Here is a 7,834-nt window from a genome sequence, read left to right as displayed (position 1 = left end):
AAAGAATTAGTAAAGAGTAACATTTCTTCAAAACAATGAATTACGAGTTGGTCGTTTCCTACGCATTAATGAACTTGAACAACGTGAATACTGGACAAGGGCTTTTAATATTCCATAGAATGGAAACATTAGGGATAAAAACAATAACTTACTCGGTCACTACTATAAGTTCACATGAAAATACTTTAAGTATTCTGTAGTTGGGTAGGGCCACCAACCTCATCCCAAAAAACTGGATGGGGACAGGAAGGCCAACACCTTCAGGAGTCGCTCATTTTGAAAGGAAAAGTCCCCTGTAGGAGGGTAGAGCCGTCACTGCACCTCCTGCGGTGCACTGTAGGCATTAATTAAGGTTCTTTGCAGCGTCCCTTCGGCCGCTAGCTGCAACCCCTTTCATTCCTTTTACTGTACCTCCGTTCGTATTCTTTCTTCCATCTTCCTTCCACCCTCTCCTAACACGATTCATAATGCAACTGCGAGGTTTTCCTCCTGTTACACCTTTCAGTCCTTTCTACTGTTAATTTCCGTTTCAGCGCTAATGGCCTCATGGGTCCCAGCGTTTGGTCTTTGGCCTAAATTCTATATATAAGAAATGAAAAGTCATACGGTGAACAATACGTGAGTGTGTGTATGTGTTTGTGTGTGTCTGTACGTAGAAGATACCCTGCGTAAGTATATCTGTGAATGCGTATAATCTTGTTTCTAGTTACTCAGTGTATAAAAGCATAATGAATAATCAATCAGCAAAATTATCAACGCTTCAAAACTCAAAAGTATAATAATGCTATTCACCTAATGACGCATTTCTACCGAGAATTCGCTCCTCTGAGAGAAGCTACAAAGCGTAATTGTACTTATATGAAAAATATCTTCATTTATCTCTGAAGCGTATTAGCTGTAACGAGAAAGGATATGGAGATGAATAAAAAAAAAAAAAAACTAGCTTGTCAGTTTAGATATCGATTTGAGCGTTGCCTCAAAACAATCCCTTACGAACCTCACAATGAACACCAAACACACACCTTTAATTATCACCTTGCGCAAATTATCGTGATATAAAACAATATATAAAAAAAACACGCAGTCTCCCACAGACTGTATTATCAATCACGATATTCTTTGGACATACCATCAAATACATTGCTCACACAAACAATGAAGGGCAAATGAATCTATAATTCGTCATTGGAGGGGGGGGCGGGTAGAGCTCCCGGCTAGCACGCTGTTGGCCCAGCGTTCGACTCTCCGACCGACCAATGAAGAATTAAAGGAATGTATTTCGGGTGATGGAAATTCATTTCTCGTCATAATGTGGTTCGGATTCCACAATAAGTTGTAGGTCCCGTTGCTAGGTAACCAGTTGGTTCTTAGCCACGTAAAATAAATCTAATCCTTCGGGCCAGCCCTAGGAGAGCTGTTAATCAGCTCAGTGTCTGGTTATAAACTAAGGTATACTTAACTTTAAATGAATCTAAACACTTGCACTGTACTTTACAAACATAAATATACACAACCGTGTGCTGAATATTCAGAAGCAAACAACGGAACAAATACAAAGAAGTCTAGTACCGCAAAACATCCTCTTCCTAACGTCGAAAAACCAATAAAGGGCGACTAAAAGAATCAAATGCTTCGAACATTTCTGTCCAGTGTGACAGAAGTGCTCCTTTCGAAGCCAGTAAAGGTCACAGTAGGTGTCGAGTCTAGATGGGGAGTTTCCCCTGCTGAGTGAATCCTATAGGATCAAAGGACGTTCGCAAATCACGGATTGGGGCGTCGGTCATTTTCTGGTACCAATGACCATAGGTGGAGAAGAGAGAGAGAGAGAGAGAGAGAGAGAGAGAGAGAGAATTAAAAACCGGTATTTGTATCAGGAGCGAATGTACTGTAGATGTAATTCATTATAAATAATAATAAGTGGTTAAAAATCAGTTATAAATCGGAGTAACGGCTATAAATACATTACACTAGAGGCATTCTCTCTCTCTCTCTCTCTCTCTCTCTCTCTCTCTCTCTCTCTCTCTCTCTCTCTCTCTCTCTCTATATATATATATATATATATATATATATATATATATATATATATATATATTTTTATCATTCAGTATGCGTAACATAATTAAGGGAATTCATTTTTGCATATAAAGCATGGCCAGTGAAATTTATTTCAGTATGTTTTTATATAACATGGCCAAGGAAATTCATTCTATCATGTAAACATCCAAGAAAACCAAAGTCAACATGTAAACATGGTCAGTAAATCAAATGTACCATGCAATGGCCATGAAATCAATAATTATATGTATTAAATGTCCAAGAAATCATATTAATTATACAGTTTTTGGCGAAAACAATTTAATTTGGTGGTATTAGTCACCTTGATTCTGTTTTCCTAAACTTTCATTAAAAATACCGATTATCGACAACGAGACGTTAGTGATTTATCTATGTCCAATACCAATCATCGTGAACCGTTATCTTACGCAATTAAAGAAGTATCCATTTTATATTCTGGGTAGTACCCTCTGTTCACAACCAATCGGTGCGTCTTTGTCATGGACTCATGATGGAATTGTTTGTTGAATATTTATAAAAAAGGATTCTGGGCATTACATTCCTCAGATTCCCTGTGAGACGTACAAATAGAACTGTCTTCATGGCCAATTTAAGTCAGGTTTTAAATGCACCGCCAACACAGAATTAATATTCACCTTGTAACCTGCACATATCACTCTCTAAATCTTTGAAAAAGCAAGTATAAAATCAGCACAAAAATGGTCAATACCTAGCGTCAAATAAAATCAAACCAAACAAGGAAAACAGACCTTTCATTTCCCAAAACATCGTTCCAATACTTGTTACTAGTCCATATTAATGGCCATAGGAAAACCTCAGTAATCACTCAATAAAATCTCCACAAAACATATGGAATTTTCCTGCAACTATTCAAACACTGGAACTGCTGCAAAAATCATTTCTAATTTCCGGTGAGGGGATTTAGAGAGAGAGAGAGAGAGAGAGAGAGAGAGAGAGAGAGAGAGAGAGAGAGAGAGGTTGGGGATGACGGGGGGTAATGTTGGCCGTAGTTCAGACTCAGGCGGAGGGTGCAGAGTGAAATATGCGGTCACTACTGAACAAATAATTTAACAGACGTGGCATAATATATTTATGGGACATCAGAGAATTGTTCGAATTTAAATCATAACATACTCCTCCCATTAAGAAAGCTTCCTATCTGAATGAACTGAAGGTTTTTAAAATTCATTACGACATCATGTATAACCATTATCGAATGCCGTCAAAAGATCCTAGTTATTTTGCAAGTGGGTCAACAGCATCATCTTCAAATGAAATAACACTTGCACATGAAAGTGTTAAGTATTCCTGTGGATCATTTAAAAACGATCTGTCAGCACTTAACATACACTCAGAGATTTAGTTTCAGTGCATTAGAATTTCATATATTGTTGCAACAACTATTAAATTTCTAGCCATTAAAAATACAAGTATGCAACAATAACTATCTAATCGAATAAATCATAGCCATATACTGAGAATATGGAAGAGATATTAAAAAATAATATTTCTTCAAAACAAATGCATTCTAAGTTGGTCATTACAATATCTGGTTGACTCTGTCAGTTGCATAATTGTAAATGAAAATACATTCAATAACTTGCAGCAGGGTGGGGCCATCAACCCCATCCCAAATGACTGAATGAGAACCGGAAGGCCAACACCTTCTGGAGTCGCCCTTTCCCAAAAGAAAGGGCGTCAGACCAAAATGTGTGTGTGTGTGTGTGTGTGTGTACATGTAGAGAATACACTGCGGAAGTATATCAGCGAATGCGTATAATTTTGTTCCCAGTTATTCAGTTTATATAAATAAAGGCATAATCAGTGATGATTAAACGAGCAAGAGAATAAAACTATTCATCTAACAAAGCATTTCTCTCTTTCGAGCTCAGCTACAAAGCGTAATTGTGCTTAGATGAAAAATATTTTTATTTAATTCAATCACTATCGCGTTTTAGCTGTAATGCAGAAGGAAATTTAGATAAATAAAAGAACTGACTTGTCACTTTACATATCGATTTGAACGTTCACGCAAAGCAATCCCATTAACAGAAGCTTCTGCATATTATCATCACATGAACCATAAAAAAACATAAAAAAAAGATTCACATTCTTCAATAGAATATATTATCAGTGCAGATATATGCGTTGGCAACGCCAGCAAATCTATTGCTTACACAAACATGATGGCTAAAGGAATCTGCACCTCCACAAACATACATACAAATATACGCATAGATGTGTGCTGAATATACAAGAACATACAACGGCACAAATACAGAAGACTCCAGCACCACAGAACATCCTCTTCCTAATGTCGAAAATCCAATAAGAGGCGACTAAAAGGATTAAATGAATCGAATATTTCTGTCCAGTGTGACAAACGTGAGCCCATCGAGGCCAGTAACCGTCACAGTAGGGGTCGAGTGTAGATGGGGAGTCTCGGCTGCTGAGTGAATCCTACAGGATCAAAGGACCTTCGCACTTATGGATTGGGATTTCGTTCTTTTTCTGGTGCCAATGACCCAATAGATGGAGGAGAGGAAGCGGAAGTGTTCAGAGAGAGAGAGAGAGAGATAGTTGCAATACAGGTATTTATAGCAGCAACAAATGTGGATGAAGTTCATAACGACTTTTATGTATGATTAAAAATCACTAATATACGAAAACAATGACTAAATAAGTTACGGAACGCTACAGGCTCTCTCTCTCTCTCTCTCTCTCTCTCTCTCTCTCTCTCTCTCTCTCTCTCTCTCTCTCTCTCTCTCTCTCAGACAATTGGTTAATTTCTTATTTGCTGGGAATTCTGTGCGACAGTCTTCTCCTTTCCCGATGTCCTTTGAGTTTGTCGAAGATAAATTTATATTAGTCTTTGTAGTACACTGAAAAAATATTGTTAATTTCTTGTTATTAGGGATTTTTGGTAACAGTTAAATTTCTTTCTAATAACTTTCTTTGTTAAAGATAACTTTTTATTAGTCTTTGAGGTACACTGAAAAAAATTTGTTAATCTCTTGTTAATAGGAATTTTCGGTAACATTAAATCTCTTCATAATATCTTTCTTTGTTAAAGATAAATTTTCATTGGCCTTAGTGGTAAAATTACAAGAAATGAGACGCAAATATAGGTATTCACAGCATTACTTGTTTACAAATCATAGCGATCAAACACGACCCCCGACTTGAAAACAATACATCGTTCAAAACAATTAGTCCAATCTGATGACATCGAAAATACATATATTTTGAGAATTCCAGCTCTTCAGAATGAATAGAGTTCAATTTAAACCATGATTTTGATGGTTTTTAGATAAGGCTGAAAACTGTATATTTCACAAGTCTTAGTATCATCTCCAACCATTTCAGTAACAACTGGAAATGAAATTAGGAGGATATCGTTGACAACAATCGGAATGAAAAGCCACAATGATTTATCATTTCCATTCTTCTTTCCTCGTTGCGATGGATAACTTCAAGATTACATAATTCATTTTGTTTGAACTGCAGAGGATCTATTCCTCTTTTCCATGTATCTAGCAAAACCCACTGATTTGGAATGATGAACTCGATTAAAAGGAAAAACTTTATTTATTTATCTACAGAAGACTTTGCTTTCTGTTTTCAATATTATTGCTCTTTATTTTCAGCTTATTTCTAATACACATACATAATTGTAATTAAAATATACTCAACCTTGGTTCAAAATTTCAGTCTTCGTATAGTTCATTACAGAATATCGAAATTCAACTCATCAAACCTGTCAGTGAACGGTGAAGTATATCTGAACAGAATTAGATTGAAATCTGGCACCTGTAAATTACTAAAAAATGTTTAATTCCCGAGTTGCTTCTCAATTCCTAACAAAAGCGTAACTTTTCCTATGACGGATGTTTTATGTTACAGTAGAAAACATTTAAATGATCAATCACAGAAACGTCACTGATCCAATTAAAGATCTTTGTTTCAATGAAAAACTATTACTGTTCCTATCAAGTATTTGTTACAATGACAAAAAAGTTACCTGTTCCTATCAAGAATCTGCTTCAATAACATAACGTTAAACTGTTCGTATTTATGGTTCAGTAACAAGAACGTAATTATTTCTATGAAGGAGTTGTTTCAATAACAAAACCAAAATCAACTTTTCCTGAGAAAGATTTATGGCTCAATAAAAAAAATCACTGATCCTACTAAAGAATTATGTTTTAATATCTTGGACTATATTTCTCGCCTTGTCATTCAGAAAAAGCAAAGAAAACTAGTTGTAACTGCTCTCAAGACCACCTAAACTTTGTGATGTTGCTTCAGCCTCAGCAGCCTAAGAAAGTTATTAATGAATTATTAGTTATTTCACCTCTACCATCACGAATTCAATTACGTTTATTTTGTGATTCTTCCTCTGAAGTTTTCCCATTGCTAGAAAATATCCATGCTAACTGGTACCACTACGCTTATGTACCGAGAGTTTACCAATCTCTTACCAATTTAGTCTGTCCTATCATAGAGAAAACTACACGCATACACATTATATATGTGTGTTTGTGTGTGTGTGTATATATATATATATATATATATATATATATATATATATATATATATATATATATATGAATGAATTTTTATCACATCACTATACAAGCATTAAGCTACAAACGTCCTTTAAAATCCAATTCGCTCTATCTCGGAAATAAAATATTTTCATATATGTTACCCGAAGGGGGTTTTTTTAGTTGATAATAAGTCCGTCGTCTCGTGGGCTCGAACCACGGAAGACAAGAACTCAGGACTACAATGACGCAATTTTAACCACACGGCCAACAAGTGTGTGTGCGTGTGTGTGCACGTGAGTTAGTCTCCTTATGTAGCACATTTATCTTTCTTGAATCATACATAACACAAACCCAAGAATAAACTCGAGTCCTTTTTTTCTCAGTATTCAATTTACTAAAATTATTTATAGCCTTCCTTCTTATCCTAATCCAGCTCCTTACAGTTTATTTCCTGTATTACTTCGGCATAACTACTACTACTACAGATTCATTTTTGGTCTGTCCTTGATATACCAGCTCAATACGTTCCCAGACTCCGTAAATTTATTTTTCTATGGACCAAGGCCTAAAGAATTGTGCTACGGATGGTCAAATTTCCCCTTTTCGTAAAAAAAATCAATAGCAGAAGGTCGAAAGTGTAAAGGCTCGTCTCCTAAATATTATACCCAAGACTATCAACTTGTTTAGGGTTTTTTAAGCGAGGAAAAATATAAGAGAAAACAGACAACTGATTTTCTGTCGCTGAAGCTCGCACGTATCAGGGTTGCAGCGGCTCGTTTGGTACTGAAGCTTCAACTGAAGCCAGAAACATGGTGCATCAAAAGGAAATGCTCCTTTGACTAAGTCCTCCGTGTGACCAACTTTGCCGGTCCTTTGAAATGCTTTCAGAGCATTAAGCTAAGGGTTAGACCCCCTACGAGCATTTATACTTATCCACTTGTAAACACGCGTATACCTTTGTCTTGCAACATGCGTATTTTCACTCTCATTAATGAATAAATATTCCCTTTGGGTGCAAAGGCTTTTACCAAGGTAAAGTGAATTCGATATCAAAAGGTATTCTTGATTTAATGTTTGAGTGTAAAACAGTAGTGTTTGAATTAACGACGGAAATAAAATAATAATAACAAGTTAGAGACGTTGCACTTAGCTATCATAGTGGAGATGGAAGTGTGCGGAGGCGTGTGCAAATAAGAGGCAGCGTTCAA

Source organism: Macrobrachium rosenbergii, chromosome 5, assembly GCF_040412425.1.
Source record: "Macrobrachium rosenbergii isolate ZJJX-2024 chromosome 5, ASM4041242v1, whole genome shotgun sequence".
NCBI lineage: Eukaryota > Metazoa > Arthropoda > Malacostraca > Decapoda > Palaemonidae > Macrobrachium > Macrobrachium rosenbergii.
Note: the sequence above shows the minus strand (reverse complement) of the source record.